Genomic DNA, 25,735 nt, shown 5'->3' on the forward strand with positions numbered 1-25,735 from the left:
ATCACAGGCATATTAATTTGAACCTTTGGAGCATTTGTCCCTCAGGCCTAATATTTTGCATTTTTCCTCTTTTTAATATTTAAGAACCCATTTTAAAAACATTTGGATAAATGAGTTTTTAACCAAAGTTTGAACAATGATCTTATATGATTACAGATTCTTGGGAGCATGTTCAGAAGCTGGTGGGCAGTGCAAAGTCGCTCCTCTTCAGAGCCAGCTCATGTATTTGCTTGGGACAGTGAATGCTCTAATCACAACATATTTGGTTTCTTTTGTAATCCTGAAATTCCTTAAGTGTCCTTGGACCCTTTCCAACCCCCAAATATTAGTCATGCCACTTGACGCTCAAACAAATCCCAAAGTCGACACTCTCAAACACATTCTTTTCTATTTGCATGGAAATTAGATTTTAAAGACCTCAAAATGAAAACAAGTTTCATTGCCTGTGTCCACAAAATGCCTCTCCATCGCTAAGTGGACTGTAAACTTTGCTTCCAAACAGTAGCTTTCAATTCCATTAGTTCATGATGCTTGAGAAGCTGAGCGGGAATTGCAAGCTGGCACACTTCACTCTCGATGGGGGTACTTTCACTTGGTGCCAGCTTACTGTCTTGGCTTTGCTTAGGTCTGAATTGAAGCACCTTTAAGTCTTTACCTTGGTGCTTTTATCATCCAGTAAGGAATTACTGTATATATATGGTAATTTTTATATAGCTTTTGATCTCAAGTCCATAAGGTATGTTGAGTTTTAAAAATCAGAAGGTAAACCTCTAGCCATCTTTGGCAATGGATAGAAAATTCATTGCCTCCAGTGTGTGCATTAGTAATGATCATTTCTCACAAGTCAATCCTGTCATTTTTTATTAAGTATTTAATGTTTTTTTGAGTACCTTATATGTATCAGATGCTGGGGATATAGAGATTAATATAATAGTGCTCATGTGTTGAGGAGAGAGAGACATATTAAGAGATTTGAGTAGAAAGCACTGCATGATCTAATAAAAGCAGAGAATAAGTTTGGTCTGTGGGAAGGTGGATAACTTTCTGAAGAAGTGAGGGAAGGCTTCCCAGAACAGGTGGCATTTGAGAGGTGCCTTGGCTAAGGAGCTCTGTCCTAGCTGGAAGTCATGATTTGGCATGTGGAGGGAGAGTTGGGTCAGATTTATGAAAGTTTCCTAATGCCCGCCCAGGAGTCTAGGCTCCATTCTTACATGTATTTGGAAATGCTGATTGATGTGTTGGTTTATTTGACTATCCAAGTAGTTGGTACCTGGGTGTCAGTGGTACCACTGGTGTTCTGGGATCTTCCCTGAGTTCCTGCCAGTCAACTGGGCCATGTTTCTATGCTGCTCTGTGCCCTGGAGAGGCTGCCCAGTACAGACTGCATCAGCAGTCACCCGGGCCCTCTGGGTGCTGGTGAGAGAGGCAAGTCAGAAGCACTAGCAAGAAACCAGAGGGCGAATGGAGAGGGAGATTGGGGTATCTATTGCCCAAGTTCCCTCCCTGTGGGATAAGCAGTGCCCGAATCCCCCAGGCCATAGCTGTTGCCAGTCTGCCCTCTCCAGACAGCTCTCTCAGGGTCAAGGAAATTGTTCCCTCTTCTTGACCTTCAGGCCTCAGCAAGGAAAGGCTCCTGCTGTTGCTCATCCTGGGTACTGCACCATCTTTGTTCCTCTCCCTAAACTCGGCCCACATCTAAGTAGCCCTTTGATTAAGCTGTCCTCAGTTACCCAGCTTGGTGTGTGTGCCATCTGTCTCCTCCCAGAACCATGACTCATAAAAATGGCAAAGGAGGTTCCAATTCCCACAGAGCTTATCATCTAGTCCTCTTGAAGTTGCGTATCTGATATTTACATTTTAGAAAAATCACCTGGATGGCAGTGAGGAGAAAGATTTCAAAAGAGGGGAAGGTCCATGAGGGAAGGGGCTGCTGCTGTAGTCCTGGCAACAGAGGCAGGTGGCCTACATCAGGAGGGGACAGGGCAGGGAGAGAAAGGGGCAATGAGAGAAAGGGGCAATGAGAGAGGCATCTGCAGAACCTCTTAGGTCTGGCAGTTCTGGGGGAATGAGAAGGAATAGTCGGGTGGTGCTTGCGTTCTGGCTGGGTTGCATTCCTGAGCTGGGGAATCCAGGAGAGAGTTGATTGGCAAGCAGAGAAAAATATGATGATGTTGGCCTTGAGCGTGTTAGGTGTGTACTGCTGGTGGAACATCCAGGTGGATGTGTTCAGCTGGCTCTCGTATATGTGGGTTTGAGTCTGTGGGAGAGGTCAGGGTGGGCAATAGGGATGTGGGCATCATTGGAGTCTAGGTGGGAGTGAAGTTCAGGAAGTAAAACAGCCAAGAGAGAATGTGTCACGTGAGCACCACGGAGAACCTTCAGTAGAGCCATGGAGCTGGGAAATGTAAAGAGCAGCTCAGCACTGACACAAGCACCCGGCACTCTCCACACTCAGTGGAGGGCCCCCTCATTTCAGCCGGGGCCGCCCACCACCCACATCCTAGGGAACGCTGCTGAATCTGTCTTTGGTGTTTACAGTTTGCCAAGTATCCAGGGCTCTTCATTCGGCTGAAAGTGGAGATGGGTAAGGAAAAGGAAGGAGTTTTACCGTGAGTCTGAATTAACCCCAGGCATATTCTGAAAATGAGATTAAAAAAGAAAAATCCTCATATGGTTTGGAAACGTGGCGAGGTCACCCAGCTCACACTCAGACTCCTTCCCACACCCCTTCCAACTCTGGTGCAGGCCACCATGGCTGGCTTGCCGGCTCCTGGATCTGATTCTAGGCCGTGATAAGAGGTAGAAATCAATCTGGGTAGGTAATGATTAAGTGGAAGGGGAAGAAGCACCCACAGGAGACAGAAGGCCAGGGGCATTGAGCAAGAGCCCTTTAGAGATAAAATGAAAAGACTAGCCACTTCAAACAACCTCGGTAATGGCTTTGGCATTTTGATCTGCACAATTCTCTTCTCCTCGCTAAAAATCCACATACAGGCTCAGTCTGTCTCACTGACTGGTCTATATAAAGGCATCTGCACACATCATCAGTCACAATGCACACAAAACAAAAGAGTGTAGAGGAATTTAGGTTACAATTATGCAACCCTCACTGAGAAAGCTCAGATGAGTGAAAGCTAAGAAATACAAAGACACAGGGTAAGAGGGATGAGAAAGAAGACACTGGAAGGGGAGCACAGTGGCCTGGATGAAGCAAAATGGAAAACAGAGGAATGCCTGTCATTGCAGAAGTTTCTAGCTCTTCCTGCATTGTCCTAAAGGTATCATGAGGAGGGAGCATCTGCTGGCTGGTTCATTGAGTGATGGCATCGGGAAAGCATAAAATGAACAATTCATACTCAGGAGACTGGAGAACCTAGGAAGCTCTGAGAAATGCCACAATATGCCTCATGGAGCATGGCTTTTGTCAGACTCTCTGACAAATCTTTTCAGCCTTGGCTCTGCACCTTGATTCTTCCCAGGGGAAGCTCCTTGGGACCAGACTCATCTGTGTTCCTTGCCAAAAATATCTTCTCTGGAGATATCCCTGTAGCAGGGTCAGCTGGTTTGTTTTTAGGAAAATGGAGGCAGTTGGAGAATTTACTCCATCCACTGCATTTTCCAGATGGGGAAATTGAGGCACTGATTGGAACAGGGACCACCAGTGGCCTCTGTCCCCTCCAGCCTTTGCTAGCTGCAGTCCTACTGCTCTTGAACTTGGAAATTCAGCCCCTGCTGCCTTCCTGAGTCAATCCTGGCCTGCAAGGGTGTGTATGTTATAGGGAAGGAGGCATGGGGAGTCGTCTCCCCAGTGGCATGGAGAAGGCCTACTTCCTATAAGGCTGAGCCTGAAAGCAGCACGCCCAGTATCAGGTGAAGGACTCCCATTTCTCAGACCCACCCCTTCTCCATGCGTTCCTTTGTGAGTACAAAGGCAACAAGTTGATTTAATTTCATTTGGCAGTTTTCACTGAGAAGGACTTGGAGATTTCCAGGGAACCATTCTATGATGGGTTGATTAGTTAGTCTGCCAGAGACCAGGCTGTAGACTGGTGATATGCATGCTACTGATTCAACATCCCAATTAAACCACATGCACTGCCTGCTAGACTTCAAGTATCACCGCATCCTGGATTCTCCTGCCCCCGCACCCCAAAGTTGGGCCCTTTCTCACATATATGTTTGTTGCAACTACCTCCAAGTGTGCTTTGCCCTGTGTCCCCTGCTGACCATTCACCTGGACCCTCTCTTATACCTGGGCTTGTTTGTCTGGTCTCTACTTCTACCTGATGCCAGCTTCCTGCTTGAAAGGAATCAACAAGTAAATGCATGTAGAGTATTTGGCAGTATCAGCACAGAGTAGGTGCTTCATAAGTTACTAGTAATTTTATTATATCACAGTTGTCTTCCTTAATAAAAGATAATTGAGTGCTTCTTATGTATCAGGTATTTTCTATAGTTTCCTGCATTTAATCCTGACCACCCCAGAAAGTAGATATTGCTATCATAGTTTCCATTTTACAGATAAGGAAACTCAGGCTAAACAGGTAAAGTTACCTGGTCAAGGTCAGATACCTTGTAAGTGATGAACCAGGAATTCAACCCCAGTCTGTCTGGTCCAAAGCCCCATCTGTTTTCAGTGTTTGTCATGATGACTCTCTCCAAGTTGAACCCCCAGCCCCAGAGTGTTCTTTCCCTCTTAGCCCCCTATCGACAGGCTAAGGATCTTCACTACTGAACTACCAGGTGTCAGCCTGTACTTCTTGCCCAAAAAACATTGAGGTACCTTCTAGGTGCCCCTGTACAGTTCTGATAGAGCAAAGTCATGAACTTGTGACCCTTCCCTGTCCTTGAAACTCTCCAAACCTCTGGCCTCAAATCTGGGACCCCAAGAGTTGGCTGGAAGATGCTGCTGTTCCCACCAGCCCCCAGTCATCTTCGTATTTCCAGCAGGGAAATTACACTTCATTACCTTTCAGTGCATTTAACTGAGCATTTAATCTGACTGACATCTTCCGCAGAACTTCTTAAAGTAGAGGAGAGAAGACCTCAGAGGTGTGCCTTCAGGGACCACGTTGGGGGCACTGCTTCCCTGAGAGGGACCCTCCCTGGCCATCTGGAGCACATGCCTGCTGGCCTGGCTGTCCTGCTGTGTGCCTTGCCATGAATTGCTGTGTGCTCTCGGCTCCCTACTTTACTTCCCATCGAGTGGATGGATACAAGTGAGGTGGTCTGGACATGGAAAGGACAGAGTAGGGAAGGAGAGCAGGAAGGAATGTGTCCTGTAGATGGTGAGCCTTGGAGTGGGGGCTCGGGCACCTCAAGCATCCTCCATGCCTTTGTTTCCCATCCTGGAGGATACAGTTACTTCTCTCCCCTCCCACATCATGGTCATACCAGGATTTGCTGCCTGTACATACAGCCACAGATTCACCATAGTTTTGAAGCCAGTCCTGGCTAAGGTATGAAATACACCAGCCAGCCTATTGCCAACATCAGTCCCTCCCCACAATTCTGAGCCCAGGATAATACCCAGAGAGCAGGTGCTGTTGATTCCCACATGTACCCCATCTGCATGCTGATGGGTACCTACTATGGGGAACTGGCCAGCAAAAACCCTTGTTGGGGTAGCTCTGAGACATGTTCCACACTATACCCCAGAGGCCCCCAGGTTCCAGTTACTTACAGGGGTCATGTGCTTGATAAGAGCCATCGCATTCTAAATAATTTGTTTGAACACTTGCCTCAAGTCTTTTTCTGGGAGAATCAAACCAAGATACCCTCACACATATTCTTAGACTATCCTAGCTGCCACCCAGCTCAGGGATGAGCTGCTTCTGCTCCCCAGAAGACACATGTTGGATCAGCCCAACAGACTTGGCCTTCCCCTCTCCCTGTGCTTCCTTTCTAACTTGCTGCACCCTGACCACCTTCAGAACTGGACTATTGCTCCCAGCTAGGGTCTTATCCATTGGAGCCTTAAGTATTAAACACCATTTGGGATCTGTCCATTTTGCTCCAACCCTTGCCAGCAATTTCTTGCATCTACCAAGATGCTTGAATTGGCTTGGACTGTGTGGCTGATATGGCCACAGTTTCAAGGTCAGGTTCTCACTCTTTCCTTCCTTGAGTTGAAGGATCTTATCTCAGCTGACAAAGACAGGACTGGTCAGTGGAAAGACATGCAGTTTCTGAAGCAGACAGATATCTCAGATCTCAGCACTGCTATGTACAAGCTGCTCTGCCTTGAGTAAGTTCATCTCCCTGAGATCAGCATCTTTATCCTTAAATAACAGGTGGCAAAGCTGGCTGACTGTCCTCCATGGCTTGTGCTGCTTCTTCCGTAATATAGAGCTGGGTAGTGGCTGCCCAGCTAGAGACAGCATTTCTTAGCACTCCATGCACTTAGGTTACTAGTTCTCACCAACAGAATGTAAGTGGAAGAGGTGTGTGTCACTTCCAGGCCAGTGTGGTCAAGAAGCAGGTATATTGTCTTCATCATCTCTTTCAGTTTCCAGCTAGATGCAGAGGTCTCCAGAGTTCTAAGCCTAGGTCCCTGAATCACCATGTGGAGCAGAGCTGTCTTCCAACCAAGCAGTTGGAGCATGTGAGCAAAAAATATTTCTTAAGCTACTGAATTGTGGGGGTTTACTTGTTAAAGCAGCTGGCATTACTCTAACCAATATATAATTATATTTCCATGTTGTCCAGACCTAAAGAAAGAATACAGATTAACTGCTGCTGTAACAGAAACTTACCATGTGCCATGCACTGTTCTTCATGTGCATTGTCTTACTGAATCCGCAGAGTAGCACATTACCCACATCTTGTAGTGGGGGAAATTGTGGCATTAAGAGGTGGGTTATGTGGCCAGTCACACAACGAGGCACTGCTATATCTGACTATAAATCTATTTACTAAACATGAGGCTACACTGCCTCCTGTGCACAGACAGTTTTAGCACAGTGCCTGCCACAGTGTCAGTACTTCCTAAAGGGGTACCGTCTTTGTTATCAAGCCAAACAAAGTTTGGCTAGGGCCTCCTGACACCCAGTTGGAGCCTTTGTCTAAATGAGGCAAAGCCCCTCACTCCAGGCAGATGAAGCAGACAAGGGTGCCCCCTCCCATGGAGGGCACAGGGCTAGGCTTTAAGCCTCGTCTGAGCCCTCCAAGGGCCTGCACATCTAAATGCTGACTCCCCAGAGTCACCACTCCCCAGGCACACCCCTTTGCAGTTCCTCAACTAGACCCCTTGCTGGCAGGGAGCCTGAAATTAAACCCAGTGTCCCAGATTTCCTGAGGCTAAAAGGTGCCCTTCCCTGCAGCCAGCAGCCCCTCGGGGGACCCTGCAAGCCACTCCTCTAGTCTACTCACAGAGGCCTCCCTGAAGCCTCCTGGGACGGCTTCTTGGCCCTTGGCTTCAGCTTGGCCTCCAGCGGGGCTTTTTCTGGCCAGGAGGGTAATAGATTTCTGTCTCCTTTTTGAGGGCCTTTTGTGTGCCCTCAAATACACAGCCAAATGCTCCCCCTCCAAAAAAAAAAAAAAAAAGACCATGTTTCCAGCTCCTGTGTGAGGAGTCTTGCAGAGCAGGGAGACCCTGGGGGAGAGCTGGCCCAAGGTTTTATTTATGTTAATTGCCCGCCCCTCTTCCTGGCCTCTCTCATCACAAAGCTCCCTTGTGGGGCACCAGTGAAGCATCTAATGTGTAGTATCTATCGAGGCAAGGGTGCCTGCCTTCCATTTCCTGGCTCGTGATTTATGAGGCGGAGCTGGGCCTGCCTCCCTCCGGCCTGCCCCAGCCCTGCCTTGTCCAGAAGATACAGCCTAGAATTCTCTCTGATGGGGTCCAGGATGCTGCCACAATGCTCCAGGAACCTACCATGCCTCTTCTGCCTGCCTGTCATAGGGTCAAGGAAGCCATTATTTGCATTTCATGTATTATGGTTATGTGGCTAGAGCAGATGCCAACTAAGGGAACTTCTTCAAGCAGAAATTGCCTTAACTAGAGATCATTGTTTCTCACACTTCCTCTAATGGGAATCTTTTGGGAGGTGTTAAAACTGCTGAGTCAGCCATATTTGTGACCCTTGGTCATAAAGGGTCAACTTTAATAAGCATCAGAGAGTTGCTCAGGGATCATGTTGAAATCTACAGAAGCCCTAGCCTCAACCTGAGCCTGGTCCCCATCTTAAGTCTTTAGGGATAGGGCCTGGGTATTTTGCTTTCAATGAGATCTGGGAGACTCCCAAATATGAAAAAAAAACGGGTGGGGAAGGGTTTACTATGAAATCCATATAGTCCAGATTTCGTGTTTTCCAGACGAGAAGACTGAGGCCCTGAGAGAGATGGGGTCTTGGCCGAGGTAGTACATTAAAGTGGTTGGGTCTCTCTCTGAGGACAGGAGAAGGGAAGGGATATGGGGATCCCAGGTGTCTGGAGGAGGTAAGAGGACACAGAGGAAGCACTTCACCAACTTGAATGCAGTTGGATTTGAATACTCAGACCTCTGGGAAGCTCCAACTGGCACTCGATCCCAAGCACTCTGTCCCCCACCACTCAGCCTCAGACAACCCTCCCTATTTTCTCCAGGTGGGACCGAGGCCTGCTCTCCAGTTTTGGCATCAGGACTTGGCATCTATGGAGTTGTTTTGAAAGCTGAATCTGGCCTGTGGGTAGAGGGCCTGATGTTTCTAGAGAAAAAGCCAAAGCCACCCTTAGGTTGTGCAGACATGGCCCCAGTCTGCCTTTCCCACTACCCTTGCCAACAGCCAAGGAGCCCCTGGGGTACCCAGTCCCGGAGCCTGCGTGCAGACTGCTTTGACAGTGGCTGCATATGTGCTTGTGTGAGTTAAACAGAACTTGATGGATGGAAAGGAAATGATTTACAATTAATGAAAGATGGTACTTGAGTTAGAATTTCCTTTCCTTTCAAGCTTCAGAACTTTCGGTCCAATGGGAACAAGCAGCTGTGACCTGACAGAGGAACACTGGCCTCAGAGCCAGTTGTCTGTGGGCTCACACCCCAGCTCTGGCACATGGCCATGTAGCCTTGTGAATGCTGTCTGCCTGTTTCAAGCCTTTACTTCCCTTGTCTGTAAAATGTGGGTCATCATCTTTCCTTCACAACTTATTGGCAGCATGACATGAGATGCTATAGGTGAAAGTTCATAGAGCACTTCAGGTGCTAGGCAAACAATTGTTAAATATGAGCCTAAAAGGGGACACAAACAATTCACAGAACAAACCCTCTCATCTGCTCACACAGAGATTCTGCACACCAAACATTCTTCTTTGAGAGACCTATGTTAGCAGACATGGCTATTCTTTCAGTATCTCCAAAAGGGGTGGAAATGTAGTGGTGTAAATATTTTTCAGGAAAGCTATTTTATTTCAGTAATTTTTCTGCCCTCAGGCATTTGTGAATATTGAGGGAATGAACACAGAAATACTTTCCTTAAGGCTTTCACTTAATTTTTACTGAAGAGTAACAGACATACAGAAAAATGCACAAATCATACATAGTTTCACTAGCTGATGACATCTATGAAACCAGCACCCAGATCAAGAAAATTCCAGCACACAACATCCCAGACTTTGTGCTATTCCAAGTCACCTTCCACTCTCAGCAAGTGTAATCTCTGTCCTGAGTCCTGCTGGTATGCTTTGGAACTGTATGGGAACAGAGTCCTACAGCACGTAGGTGCTTTGTACCTGGTCAATGTTATGTTGGTGAGATCCATCCATAAACTTCCAAAATATGTAAGCTTCAGGTGCTCCCCATCCTTGAAAACAACTGTATTGTCTTTCTTGTGCTATAGCCATTCTGGTGGGTGTATAGAGGTATTTCATTGTGGTGTTAATTTACCTTTCCTTGATCCGTAATGATGCTGAACCTCCTTATGTATACCTAGTGGCTGTTTGGACATTCTCTTTGTAAAGTACCTGTTCATCTTCCACCCAGCTATCTAGTGAGATAGCTGTCCTCCTACTGATTTATAGGAGCTCTTAATATATTCTGGATACTCTGCAGTTTTGTAGGGCCTTTCAGAAGGCTTCCACCTCTCTCCCAGACATTTAACCCTGAGTATGTTGGTTGCTCTGGTCTTGATGGAAACCCAATGAGTACAGGCATTCACCTTAATCCTCCCAGCTCTCAATAAATTTAATGCTGCTCTTCCCTTTCAGAGTACAGGCAGCTCCTCTGTACATGAAGAAGCTGGAGAACTTTGTGTCTGGCTCTCCAACCTCCACCTCCCTCTGTGCCCATTTTTCACTTTTTGGTAACTTACCACCTAGGTTCCAGTCCCATGGGCCTTACTTTCAGCTGACAAAAGCAAATCACTTGCAAGGTGTCTGTCGAGCAGGAGGCTCCATTCCCTTTGGTTTCTAGATGAAGGGGAGTGTTGATAACAGGAAATTGGAGCTTACAGAATAGCTAGGATGTGTCTTGTGCCTGTGTCTGTGCCTGGGAGTACACCATTAAGCTTTGCTCCAAAATGACAGCAGCTAGTCACACATGAGGGAACTGTTGCATGTTGTTTGGGTGCCTCAGTACATACCGGCTGAATACCAGTCCTGCTCATTGCTGAGCCCTGACCAGGTCTGTGGTGCGAGGCTTGTGCTTGTCTTAGCCTTACCCTGGCCTGGTTCCAGAAGGGACAGCTCCTAGTGTCTCCCCTGGCTCACGTCCATCCTGGCACACTATGCTTTAGATCCTCCAAACTGATGCCAATCACACACTCCTTTTCACAAGCCAGCAGGCTCATGGATTCCACCTTGCTAAGCTCTATCACAGAGCACCATGGGAGACCAGGAGGAGTAAAACCTTAATGGTGGAATTACAGGCACTATGATAAGTGATTGAGGGAGGTGTTTTCATATGGGGTCAAACCTAGGGAATCCAGCTGGCTCAAGTAAACCAGTAAAAGGGTGAGCTCCAGGCTGTTCTTGGACGTCTTTCCAGAGGATGGATATACATTACTGTCTTCTGCCTAATTGTCCCCAGAGCAGGAAGCTGAAAGGTCTTGTGGAAATTATTGCCTTGACATTTTGATTGAGCCATTTCCCCTCCAGGTGGGTGACCCAGAGCCTATGTGTGCTGGCAGAAACCAAAAATAACACCCACTACTTTACTTTTAAAGCCATATCCCCCAGAGCGTTTCCTTCTGCACATCCAAGTTCTGAAAGGGTATTTTTAAAAGGTTAGGCATCTCCTCCAGGAAAGGCATTTTGTTGACTTGCTTGAACAAAGAATGTGCTTAAAGTTTCCAGCAGACCCTGCCAGTCTGAGCAGAAGGAAGATTTCATCCACAAGGGTCAGTATGAGGGTAACACTTGAAATACTTTTAAATAAGCTTTTTAATGAGATATATGCTCAAGAGGAAAAAGTCAAATAACATAGAAGCCCTGAATACTTAGCCTAAATTTCCAGTATGTTATGGCAAGACCAAGTGTGTTACCAGTATCATTTCCGCCGGTGTGTCAATTAGCATGAACTAAGCTATGCTGTGGTAAAAAGTAACTCCAAGACTCAGTGGCTTACAACCATAAAGATTTATTTCTTACTCATGCTACTTGGGATTTAGCTGTGGTTCTGTTTCATGTTTCTTTCACTCAGGTTCCAGGCTGACAGAGCAGCCCCTGTCTGAGATGTTACTGCCTCATAGTAAAGGGAGAACAGAGAACTCAGTGGCACCAGGCAATGGCTTTTAAAGCTTCTGTCCAGAAGGGACATGTGCCACTTCTCACATTTCATTGGCTGTAGCAGGTCACATGGCCAAGCAAGAGGTCAGTGTAGGGAGAGCAGATGTTTTGATCAATCATACAACCTTCCATCATGGGCAGACGTAAGTCAGAATGATGTGCCTCTACAGACCCTTTATCCCTGCCAGCCTAAGGACCCCTTCACTCTATAGAATGCTCTATCCCCAGCGTGTCTTCAAGTGTGTTCTGTAGAATGCAGCTCTCCCCAATGTCATAATGTTAGGAAACAAAAGAGTTTCATGGTTCAATAAATTTGGGAGACTTGAGATTGAATAGGGATGCTCTGTAGGGGCTCTCAGAACCTGTAAGAGAACATGCAGCATTGTTTTTAAAGAAGGAGATAGTCAAGGGCCTTCCACCTGATCTTTCTAGGTCAGTGTTTATAACTTTGGCTGCACATCAGAATCACTTGGGGGGCTTTTAAAGAAATCCTGATGCCCAGGCCACACCCTAGATCAGTTACCTAAGCATCTCTTGGGGTGATATTCAGTATGGGTATTTCTTGAAGCTCCCCTGGTGATTCCAATGGCAGCTACATTCAGAACCACTTCTAAGAGGACTGATAAAATTCTGGGGAATTGGCCTTCAACAAGCTTGATCCAGCAGCCAGTACTCAGAAGGGGCTAGGGTTGATTTGTAGCTGTTTCTTGCACCTGTTAAGCAGACTAGCTATAGCCAGAATGTTCAGGACAGTCCAGATGGACCAGAGAAATGTAACACCTCCGGAGAACCAGTTGATTCAAAGGTCTGATGCTGTCAGAAGCCTCCTAGCCTATAACTTGTAGCACAGGCAGGTTGATGTCTCTTGGGGGTACTTAGCAGTGCTGGTGGCCTGAACTCTCACCAGGGCACATGCTGGAACATCACCAGATTTGTCTCTGAACTAGAAACAGGTCTGTCTCTATGGCCTTTGCCTTAAAGGAAACATCAGGCTCCTCAACAGTGTCAGTGGTATCTTGCTGTCAATCTCCATCCATTCTTTTGGGACCTCTGCAAAAATGTGCATGTTCTCAGACTTACCAGATCCTAAACCTTTTCCTAAAGGATATTCAGATACTCTGTGTTCCAAGGACATCTTCACCCTATAGAATAAGTTTGTCCTAAGGTATGTAAGAGAACTTAAGTTCTCAGTTAAGAATTCATTCTTCTCCCTCTTGAATCATGTCCCCTTGACTTTCCTCTCCTTGCAAGAATGATGAGATGTCCACCTCCAAGGAGCTAATGTTCACCTGTTCACCTCCTTGATTTGAAAGACCTTTTCGCTAAGTCCTACTATTGCCAGGACCCTCTTGTTGAACAGAAGAATATTTAGTGTTAAAGACACCTTAGCTCCCAGCTAGAGAGCTCTCCCCAATGCAGAAACCCTGAAACCCTGAAGGGACAGTGGAAAAACAGGATGAGTCTCTGAAGCATTTTGTGCTCAGATTCCTCTCATCAGTGGTCTTTAGAAAGGATTCCGGAAAGATTAAGGAAGGGGCTAGTGTAGAAGCTGCCACAGCTGTGTTCTGCATCAGGGCACCATGGTCGGGGTCAGACCCTTGCACCTTGGCTATCCTGAAATGAGGCATCACATGCACATAGGCTAAGGGGATGAGCTGTGCTCCATCTCTCTTCAGCCACCCTGAGTTTCTCCAAGTCAGGGGTGGTGCTCACTCAACTCTGCATCCCCGTAATCCAGCACAGTGCCTGGCACATTGTAGCTACTCAATAAATGTTGTACAAGAGAGTAAAAAAAAAGTTTCATCATAAAGGGTCCCTAATGATCTCAATGCCTAGGTTGCTGATGTCTTTTACAGGGTTAAATTCAGGTAAACGCCAAGGAAGAAATCAGGATAGCTTTTAGATTCCTTTGGCATTCATGATGGGAACTATCAGTGCAGGTTTAAAGATTAACAGCTTTACTGTGGCTGCAGAGGAAATAGAAAATTAAGGCCTGTGTTTTGGGTTACAAAATGGAATTGGTTCTCTTTATGCCTCTCTATAGAAGAGAGAAACATTTCCATCATCTCAATTTATAAAAAGCAATCATAAGGCCAAAAAGAGATAAGTGGAGTAATTTCAGAAACCTTCAATTTGGGCAGTTACTTAAATTCCGCAAGTCTGAAATTGCTGCACATAAACTTTATCCGCAAGCATTGCAATTCCCAGGGCCTGCTGTTTCCTGGAGAGATAAAGGAGTGGGTTGAGGGGGCTGCAATCTAGGGTGCTGGGACAGGGACAGGAAGGGAAGGGTGGGAGCCGAATGTGGTGGCAACCTTGAATGGCAGGCTAAGAGTCTGGGCTTCATCTCCTACACCAAGATTTTAGTGTCTGTGATGATTATGTGGGACCATGTTGAAAACATACCTGCCTGTACCCTGCCCCCTCCCCATACAATTCTGGTTCAGTAGCTGTGTAGTAGGGAGCTACTCAGGCAAGTGCATATGAGCACTTGGCACTTGAGGTGAGTGACATGGTGTAGGAGGTTCAGCCACCTGGGTTTCCCAAACCCTGTAGCAATGTCATCAGTGCTGTTATTAGTGTACCGCCCTAGCCTCTTGCCATGACCCCTTCAGTATACACCCTCCTGGGTTCTACCTAGTAGTCCTGCTTCGCTTTCTTGAGAGCACTGTCTGGTCCTAGAGCCACTTTGCCCTCACCAGCAGCAGGCCAGAAACACCTGGGAAATTAACACCTTCTGGAGAAGCCCTGAGCCAGTGTTGATGGGGAGCCTGCACCCCTGCTCCCTCATCCATCAGGCAGGATGTCTTAGAGGTGCATGTTTTGTCCTGTCTCCCAGAGGTTCCCAGCAGGACCCAGCTCCAGCTGCCCACGGAGGTCACTTGCTTGAGGGCACACCCTCAATTACTCTCATTCCCTTCCCTGTCTCACTTTATGCTCCCCAGTTGTGTTTCCAGGGAGCACCTCCCAATAAACTATTTTCCTTCAAACCTTTGCCTCAGTCTCTGCTTCTGGAAGCACCCAAATCACAGGAGTCAGAGCTGTAGGACGTTGAATGAGTGGCTTTAACCCCTGCAGTAGGAGTTTCCTCATCTGTGAATTGGGGATGATGTTACCTAAGCCATAGGGCAGGTGTCACAAACAGGAGGCCTGGAGACTAGATGTGGTCTGCAAAATAGGTTTTAAGTGGTTTCCAGGTGATTTCAAAATATTTTATTATATAGTTCATGTCATGCATTCCAAAGGAAATAAGTAATGTGTATATAAGGCATAAATAACTATGTAATAAACATCCATGTGCCCACCTCCAGCTTAATAAATACATGTACCCCAAGACTGCAGAGCCCCCTTCCCAGCCTGTCTCCCCTAAGAGGTCACCACTGTGCTAAATTCTGTGTTTATTGTCCCCATGCTGTATATGCAGTGTTACCTTAAATGCAGATGATATATTGTTTTGCATTTTTACAAATTGAGAATATACCCATCAAAATCCAGATTTCCATCTTCCTTTAAAAACAATCAGAAGATCCAGTCAGGCTGGACCCACATTCCCACATGGGAACAGTTGCCAGCACTGAGTCACTGGGGACCTTCTAAGCAAAGGAGGGATCCTGAGTGTCCACAGCACCCAATATCCCTTGCTCTTCCACTGCTGGGCTGCGGCATTCCTTCATATTACCTGCCTGCTGCTCCCTGTAGACATCTGAGCGGGCAAATTCTCATTGTGAGAAACTTTCTAATGAGAGAACCCATGGGACACCCTCTGTAGAGTGCCTGGCATGGAACTAGCACTAAATAAAGCTACTTCTTATCACTGTCAATAACAGTGACATCCTAGGAGGTAGCCAGGCTTAGCATCCTTGTCTTGAGGTTGGTGAGATGATGTTTAGAGGCTAAGGAGACCTGTGTAGCCAGTGGTGGGATCAGGACTCTACCTAGCATGGGGGCATGGACAGGAGTGTCTGTAAATCCACTGGGACTCAACTCTGGGGCAGGGGTGGGTCAGCCAGCCTGACTTCTCTTGGGCCGCACATGCATACCATGCTGCCCCCAGCCCAGGCCTACCTGCCCCTACCAGGCCCCACTTTGAAATCAGAGCCTGGGGCAGATGGGAGACATTTGGCCAGTGGTCCAAATTCCAGCCTCCCAGATGAGAGGCAAAAGGATGCACCAGAGTGCCACCTCCCAGAGCAGATCTACCCATCTTGCCGGGCATGGAGGTAGACGTTGGGGCCTGTGAATTGTCACCAACGGATGGAGCTTTATTTGCCTCGCTAAGTCCCCAGACCAGGGGCTGGCCAGAGAGAGGGCTCTTTCCTGAGGGGCTGGACTTTCCCACAGGAACAAAGTGGGGCTTGTTAGCTGGGCATGAATCTTGGCGTGGGGCAGCCTGGGCCAGACTCAGTGCTGCCAGGCGGCGGCTCAGCGATATCAGGCAAATTCCGCCTTCCCCACAGCTGGGGCTGACAGCAGGAAGCCCCAGGGAGGCTCTGAACAAAGGCAGAAAAATGGGCCACGTTTATTCATTCACTGACCAGCTCGGGCCTGGCTGGCCCACGGGGCCCTGTCTCCATGGCAATGCGCAGCATTCAGAGTTCCTGGTTGGCTCCTCCATGACCACTGCCCCCAACACACAGGGATACAGCATCCTGGGGCTGCCTCGGTACAGCTTTGCTCCATAGTATCTGAGAGAACATGAGTTAAGCCTAACAAGAATCAAGAGTTGTGGACAGGAGGGAGTCTGTGTTGATTTCTGTAAACCAGACACATGGCCAGTCTTGGGTGAGTGGCATGAAGGCAATGGGTGCAAGTCCATACACTAGCTAAGCACCTACTGTGTGCTGGGTCAGGAGATGTACGCATCAAGCCAATTCAGTTTGTCCTCTCCAGTCTTATTCTAATACAGCATGCAAAAATAGAGATCTGTTCAGGCTCACTGCTTCTGCCTGGAGAGGAGGTTATCAAACAAAGAGGTTTCCCAGAGGAACTGTCATTGACACTGGGTCTTGAAGGATGCACAGGAGTTTGCCATGCAAGGAGAGAAAGGGTATTCTGGGCAGAAGAACCAGCTTCAACAAAGGCCCTGAGGCCTGAAATTACATGGTATAGTTTTAATGGGAGTGAAGAAGGGGCAGAGCTGGAAATGAGGCAGTAATGCAGGTGTAATGTAGAGAAGCAGGGCCATCTGCTTCCGGTCGCCACAGAATAGGACCCCTGGATGTACTTTGAGTTGTGAATTTCTGTGGGGTGTGGGGGGGACACAAGTTAACATATACACAGTGCTTTGCAGCTTACAGAGCATTTATATACATACATATTATCTTATTTAGTCCCATAGTCACCATACTGGAGGATGAGGAAAGTGAGGCCCAGAGAGGGGCCATTGGTCTCTGAGTCAGAAAGTGGCCTGGCCTGGCTGGACTGGAATGCAGGGACCTGGGTCTGATACCCACACTCACCGTGCTTTTCCTCACCTCCCTCTCAAGGAAGATTGTGAAGACACATGTCCCGGGAGAGGTATCTGTAGCCCAGTAATGTTGGTGCCCTCTAAATGGGGGCTGAGATCCTGGGAAAGGGCTGGGACCCCAAGCGATGGGTAAATAATCATGATTGCCTCCAGGAGTACTCTGAAGTTCTAGAACAATTGCAAAGAAAAGAACCACAGGTTTCCTTCCCAGCACCATTTAAAACTGGTACCAGAAAGAGCCAGAAACCTCTGAACAGGGATGGGTCAAAATCCCAGGAAAACTTGGGATCTAGAATATTCTGGATTTGCCAGGGCCTAGGAACAGGGACAAGAGAGGCCATCCATAATTGATGACCCAGACAACACTGTCTTGTCTTTCACAGGCACACCCCATGTCTTTGGCCCTGGGCTCCCAGATTAAGCCAGCAGGGGTTAACTTGGGACCCCATGCTGGCAGGAGAGGGGTGCCATGTTGCTATGTCCGGGGTGTCATTTGATCTTCACAACAGCCCCCTGGTGGGATTGTGGTCTCCATTTTACAGACGATAAAACTGAGGCTTGGAGGTGCAGGGCTGATCTGAGTCATGGAGCTGTGCAGCTACTAAGCTGCCACCAGAGTCTTTGCTCTTTCCACACTCATGAGTGACTGCTGTTGGTGAGCAGTGGGCGCACCCTTTCAGGGTTCCTTCATGCTGTCCCTCCCTTCCTGGCTAGACCTCTGGTGTCCCTGACCTTCCCTCCAAGAATGGGCCTCTTCTCCCCCAGTGTGGTTCCTGGTGTTTATGCCCATTTACTTTCTTTGGGTCACCCTTTGTATGCTGCCCTCAGTGCATCTAACTTCTTCCAATTTGACCTTGGCTTCCAGTGCTCTCTGCCCTTCAGAGTTTGATGTTGTTGATCCTAAAATCTGTCCTGAGTCTACTTCGCCTCGTCATACTAGCCAGAACAAAAGAATAAAAACAAGCAAACAAAGAAAAGAGAAAGAAAAAGGAGGACAGAAGGGAGAAAGAAAAAGCAGTATAATGAGATGAACACAAAAGCCTCCTCATGGGGACTGTGTTATTGGCTTCTTCTCAGAGTCATTTTGGCTTTGTGCTAAAGAAGAAGAAATGGCAATAATCATACCTTATAAACATTTAGAACTATGGGAAGGGGCCCTCCGCTCTTGTACCTGTGGCGGACATAGCTGAACGACCCCAGCACTCCTTCAGGCTTGGCCTGGACTCGGTTTCAGAATCCTCAACCCAGTGATCAGGCAGCCACCACCAAGCAGAGTTGACATCACATAGATCGGCCACTTGTTACCCTTGGTCCATCACTTTGTGCTCCCCGAAAAGCTTTCTCATATCTAAGCCTAGTTTTCACCCCATTAGTCAGGGCAGGCGTAACCATCTTCATTTTACAGATGAAGAGATGGAGGCCCAGCACCCACAACTTGATAACAGAACTGGGAATGAGAACTGAGGGATCTCGGCTCTTACTTGGTTCAGGACCTGTTTAGAAGTCCCAGTGCAGTCAAGATGGTAGCATTTTGAATAGATTTCTCTTTTCTTCTATTTTTCCCCTAGAGACCCACCCAGCTTCATCTTCCACAGCTTTACCGAGGGAACAAATCCCCTGATGTCATCCAGAAATGTTAGGCATTGTTAAATCTGACAGTCCCCCGAAGCACCCAGCCTCTCAGACTCTGTGGAGCATACATGAGAATGCTGCCACAGATTTGCTCTGACAGCCCCTGACAAGGAGAGGGAAGGGACTTTTGTACAGCTCTGCTGGGGGCAGAGGGAGCTGCTCTGGGGAAGCTCACCAGGCTGTGGACTGGGGCACCTTGAGAGTAATGAGGGCAGCCTGAGGGGTGGGTTCACAACCCCCAGCTGACTGCTGATTCTCGGGTGCAGGCATGGGTGACCCAGACTCCCTGACCTTGCATGCTCATTTGGCTGCTGCGCTGAATGAAGCTCCATCCTTTGGGCCAAGCTCCTCTCGTGTTTCTCTCTCTCTCTCATTTTTTGACCCTCTTCTGCACCGGGCATGCTCAGTGGATGCCAGTTGTCTCTGCATCCCTGGATCCCTGCCCATCACCTGCTCCCAGATGGCTGTATTTTTCTACTCACCAGCTAGAATACTCACTGGGCACCTTCTCCTCGCTGCCTGCACTGCACCTCGGGGGTAGTGTCTCACCTGCTGCCATCCTACTTGCCAGGCTCACCTTCTTTCCCTTACCCTGTAGATAGGTACTTCCCCAGACACTCCTGCCTTGTTCTGGCTAGTTGGCATGGTGAGGCCCTCAACCTCCTTCTCCCCTGGGTACTATGAGCTCTTCAGACACAATTTGACTAAACCTTTCTTGATCTCTGTCCCAGAAATTGCCACCTTTACAGTAACAAATTCCCATATTAGCCAGCCAGATGATGGGACAAGTACTTATGCACTCACCTGTCTCAGGTACTGGAGGGTATCTTTTCATTCTGTGTCAGGCTCCAGTGAGCAAGTCTGGCTTGTAATTTTATAAATTTGTCTCATCTTTTCCTTCCTATACCATAGCATTCATGCTAATAACAAGTCATCATCATTTAGTGAGCAGCTGTTCTGTGCCAGCACTGTGCTTAGGGGCTTTGCCTACAAGGGCTTATGGAATATTTGCAGTATTCTTGCAAGAGAGGCAGTATGCTCCCCTGTTTTACAGGTAAGGAAACTGAGCTTCAAGAATGGAAGTCACTTCCCCAGATCACCCAGACTATAAGTGGCAGAACTGTGTCAGGATTATTTTACTCCAGAGACCATGTCCACCTTGGCACACTGCCTTTCCAGTCAAAGAGAGGTAGCTTAAGGACATGTACTATCCATAATGCTTAGAACTTTGTTGGAATACAGAAGAGAATAATAGGGCCTTGCCCTCAAAGAATTCATACTCTATTTGGGGAAACAAAATAATTCACATTGCCAGCCAATATTTATTGAAATTTTATATCAGGAAAAATGGCAGAGTGGTTTCATTTTACCTGTCAGTGCTGAATCATTGGGTGATGTCTACATATACCACAAATTTAATTTCTGTTTTTACACTGTAGAAACCATGGGAGTTTCTAATAAGTTACAAATTGTGTGAAGCAGACAATAGAGGAAAGAGACAAGTGTGATTAGGAAAGGCTGCCTGAAGGAGGTAGAATATGAACTGTTCAGGGTCGCTACATCCCCTTGGTCTGAGGTATCATCTGGGCCAGGGTGAATTTACTCAAATGTGACAAAAAGTTTGATTTTTCCATATGCTTTTGGTTCCCCTTCTTTAAAGTAGTTAATTCTGCCATATTATGAATCGGAAGTTCCTTTCTGGCTCCAGTGTTCCTAAATAATGCTCTCTTATAAGGATGGAACACTTTACAGCTCACAAGCTCCTCTCATATTCATTAGTTTGTTTGTGTTTCACAGTAAACCCACAATGAAGCCACTCTAAAGATGAAAAAACTGAGGCCCAGGAGGCTAAAGGGTACTTCTTAACCAAGGTCTGCCCAGGCCTTTGGAATAGCTACCTGAACCCATTCCTCCTTACTCCAGTCATTCTCCATCTGAAAGTATGTTTATATATTTCAAAATACTTAGGAAATGTTCCTCGGGTGATTCTAGTGTTCAGCCAGGGTTGAGACCATTGTTAAAATGTAAGTCTTAGGACTGACTTAAGAGGAGGAAACATAGGTTCAGAGAAGATCAACAACTTGCACAAAGTCATACAGCCAGAAAATGGTGGAGAATTCCGCACCAGGCAGGCTGACTGTGTAACCCATGTGTTTATTATCATGGTCCAGTTACTCTCGCATATCACATCATTTAGTGCTCCCAACAACTTTATTGTTCTTTTAAAAACCTAAAAAACCAATTCAGAAAGGTTAAATAATCAGCCCAAAGTTGCAGAACTAACAAAAGACGGCTAATAATGGTTTCTGTCTTGATTAGGTTTGGGTGCACAAGTGTGTGCATTTGTCAAATCCCATGAGTGGCTCACTTAGGCTCCATGCATTTCACTATATATTGAATTTACCTTTAAAGGAGCATTAATAAACAGAGCCCTAGAAATGACTTAGAGCAGAGAGATATAGAGATGTTTACAAGTCTTTTTAAAATACCTAAAAAAGTAGAATGGGTGAATGAAGGGATAAATAAGTGTATTAGTGTGTAAAGAAGGTGCTGGGTCTATGGGTGTTCACCGTACAGTTATTGCAACTTTTCTGCATATTTAAATGTTTTCATGATAAGATGTATGGAGGAGGGTACCAATAACTTCCATTAGACTGTGAGCTCCGTGAGGACAGGAATCTTTGCCTATTTAGTGACTGCTTAGTCCCCAGCACCTAGAAGAGTGCCTGGTGTGAAGCAGGTTTTCGGTAAGTATTGACTGAATGGAAAGTGATAGGATGGTGTCTAGCCTGTGGCTTTAACCTTTAAACGAAGCACTTACCCTATGTGTAAGGTAAAAAGAGGATTTCATGATGTCTGTGAACCAGGAGGTAGGGAGGAGGAACACTGAGCAGAACAGGGGGTGTGGGCACATTGGGGAGAGGTCTCCTGGCATTCTGTGCCTGAGCCCTCACTCCCGGAAACTGCTTGGGGAGCCCCATGCCCAAGAATCGCTGAGGCCACAGCTGGGCATTGTGTGGGTGTATGCTGCCCTCATGTGGCCAAATGAATATTGCACCAGTGTTGGAAGGGCCTCTGCCCCTTGAGCCCCAGTGGGTGGTACTCAGTGAGGCCCAGATGCTGGAAATTCAATACAGGGTCCAAAGGGGCTACATCTATGGGCGTTTGGCTGCTTGTTGGCATGTTCCATATCACCTAATAGTTCTCTCAGTGCAGGGTGTGGATCTCCCATGACCTCACTACTGTCCTGAGATTTTTGGAGAAGTAGCTGACATATATCAGGCTCCCACCTGCTAACATTCTCCCGTGGTCTAACTGATTTTGATCATCATACTGATCCTTCCAGGTAGGTGGCATGATGGCTCAGAGAGATCAAGCCACACAGCAAATTGCAGCAAACTGGGGACAGGGAAACTGCCTCAAGAAATTGCAGAAAATGGCAAAGAGAACATTAGCCTTCCTCTGGTTTAGAGGACTCTAGCTCTGGAAGGCTGGCAGTTAGTCAGGGAACTCTGGAAAAGTCCCAGTACTCACCTACACACCCTGATCCTTTTGGATATCACTGAGGTACCATGAGTGCCTGTTCACTTGCCCCTTACACACCCTGTCTGTGTGGGACCCTGCTGTGTGACCCTGGAGAAAGATACTTAACCTCTTGTATCAAATGGAGATAATGGTGTCCTCACCTTTAAGGGCTGTCATGTAAGTCATTGACTGGATATAGTAAAGCACAGTGTCAGACAGACAGTACATGCTTGGACATCACTACCCGCAAACTGCAGTACCCACAAGGGCAAGGACTGTATCTGTTGTGTTGACTCCCATAACCCCTGCACAATTTGGTGTGTGTGGGGGTCAGTTCTCAAAGAAGAGCAAGGTCAGAGTTAAGAGTGGGCCCTTTGCAATTGTATGCCTGAGTCTAAGCCCTGGTTTAGTCTTTCCATCCTGGGAGTCCCTGATGAAATACCTAATCTAAGATTCAGTTTCCTCATCTGTATAATGGGGATAATCTGTCTATAGGATGGTGCAAATGACTGGGCTAATGGGAATAAAGCACTGGCCTGGAGCCTGGTATGTGGTAAGTGCCCAAATAATTGCTAGCTAGTAGTTGGGTGATTCTAGGATGGGTGTTTAATGTAGCTGTTGGTGTTCAGGAGGAGCAGTAACAGTCAGTGGGCTCTACTAACTCCTCTTCAGGGCTCTACTAGCTGCAGCTCTAACCTGACCTTGTCTGAATTCACATGTTGGATGGAAGAAAAGAGCAGTGATGGGACTGTCTCCTGCTTGCCTGGACCCAAATGACCCTGTACCACCAGCACAAGTTCACCCAGCCCTCAGGGTGATTGTTAACTTTATATACCAACTTGACTGGGTCATTGGGTGACCAGATTAAACATTTTTTCTGGGTATCCTGGCCATACTGTGAGGGTGTTTCTGAAAGGGACTGGCATTTGGAGCAGTGGGCTCAGCAGTTAGATTGCCCTTTCCAATGTGCTGGGGCAGAGAGTGGGACAACCCCATTCAGTGTGTTGAGGCCTGAGTAGAATGGAAGGTGCAGAAAGGACGAAGTTGTCTCTTTTTAATTTCTCACAGTTTGAGCTGGGACATCTCATTTAATCTCATCTTCTCTGGTCCTCAGATTGGGATTTACATCATCAGCTCCTCTGGTTTTCAGGCCTTTGGACTTGCACTGAATTGCATCACTGGGTCTCCTGCTTGCAAATAACAGACTGTGGGACTTCTCAGCCTCCATAATTGTGTGAGCCAATTCCTTATAATAAATCTCTCACATAGATATTATATATATCCTATGATATGTGTGTGTGTGTGTGTGTGTTCCCTATTGGTTCTGTTTCTCTGGAGAATCCTGATTAATACACTACCCTTGGCTAGAGACCAGCTTTGGAAGTCTTTTATCTTTGCGGCATTAGTTGCATTCTAAATGAAGACACAAAGAGAAGGGCAATCATTAACCCGTAAGAAAGACTGTTCATCTTCAAGTATGAAGTTTCTGACCTCATCCTGCTTAGGTGAGGGGACACTCACCTAGGGGGAGGGGGAACAGGAAACCACATTTTTATGCCCCTTATAACATTTTACCCCCCTTACCTGGGGGTAAAACCCACTGCCAGACTCACCTGAGAGTGTCCTGCAGGCCCCAGGAGATGAGTAATGAGGGCTTTACTTTGAGACAAGATTCTCTCTTCTAGGGTCTGAAACGGTTTGGCTTCTCTGTCCCTGTCTGCAGCTCTGGCTATTTGCTGTATTTGCTATTGACCTTAATCAAGACATTTTCTCTCTCTCAGCTGTATTGTGACTCTTGCTTCAGAGAGTTGGCATCAGGAGGCAGCTATCTTGTATTGCTGTAGCCACTTGAGATTCACAGCTCCTCCTACATGCATAGCTGACTAGCTGAACAGCGATAAGCCCCAGAAGGGAATAAGCTTTAGCTAGACCAGAACCAAAGAAAATGTTGGACAGAGTTGGGCTTCATAAGTTGTCTAAACAGTGAGGAGTCAGTCACTGTCCAATGAGCCAGGGCAAGCACAATGGCTGTTATTCATGAAACATAAGCCATTTATTGGTTTTTAAGAAGCTTCTCCATTGTATGCTTTCTGATGAGAAAAGAGGAAAAGCCAGATGGAGTAAAGTACAGAGAACTTCAGGGCCTAGGCTTTGCATACAACTAGTCTGGGATCATTAGATGGGGGTCCAGTGCCACCCTCTGGAGAGGAGTCAGAGTCCAATAGGCCCCAAACCTTTTATGTATCTATTTCCCCTTCAGAATGTGAGGCGTCATCTCAGGGTGACTTTGGGTAATTCATTTCATTTCTCTGGGGCTCAGTTTTCTCACTTAATATGGGCAGAACAAGGGACCAATGGTCTCTAGACTCAAATGCACACAGGACCCAGAAGTTGGCCCACAGAGGGTGATGGGATGATATAGTCTGGTCTGAGGTTGGAATCTCAGATCAGTGGCAGCCACTCTCAGCTCCAACATTCCATTTTCCAGTGTCTGCATTCCTGGTTAACACAAAGCCTCAGCCAAGCATGGAAGACTCCAATCCCTTAATACTCAGGAGAGATTGCAGGAAGCAGACTTCCTGCCTGGTCAGGTTTGTTGGGCGCTGAGCAGGCTTGGCGCTCTCCAGGGTCCTGACCTGGCTCTGACTTTCGTTCTCTGTTCTGATGCTGGTTCCTTGGTCCAGGTTCCTGATGACAGGATTCAGGGCTCAGAGACCACTTTGCCACATCACCTGGAGCTTATTCAGAAAAATATTTTTAATTGGCTTTAAAACCAGTTTTTAAAAACTTATTTTATCTTTCCATGCCAATGTTTTCAACATAAGTCTGGAACTTTTTTGTTCTTTATTCATTGATTGCATTTGTCCATCAAGTTAAATAGTCTCTTCTCTCTCTCTTCTCTCTTTTTCTTTTTTTCTTTTTTCCCCTTTCTCCTCTCATTTTCTCTCCCTTTTCATTTTCTCTCCCTTTTCCTCTCTTCTTAGAATGAGTGTTTCCTTCCTCCAGTGGGAGAAGAAAATACATTCTAATCATCTTCTTGAAAAATGATGCCCATTGACTTCACTTTATTCCCAACCTGGATTTGAACTTGAATAATCCTGAAGTTCTCCAGACTAGAAAAACCTTATTCCTCCCTAAGTTGCCACATTGTTAGAATATCTTTTTGCCCTTTGGAATAGCTTGACCACACTTCCTACACCATGCCCAAATCAAAGCAGGGGAAACTGGTTGCAGTATCCATTCATTCAATGAATATGTACTGACCCTTTGTTATATGTGTGGTCATGAAATAGTACAAACCTTTGGTAGGGTCATATACAAGGATGAGACCCATATACTTTGATGTAGGAATACCAGTTCTGGACATTTGTCCTATGAAATAACCAAAAAATAAGGGAAATGTTGTTACAA

The sequence above is a fragment of the Manis pentadactyla genome, chromosome 1, assembly GCF_030020395.1.
Source record: "Manis pentadactyla isolate mManPen7 chromosome 1, mManPen7.hap1, whole genome shotgun sequence".
Lineage (NCBI taxonomy): Eukaryota > Metazoa > Chordata > Mammalia > Pholidota > Manidae > Manis > Manis pentadactyla.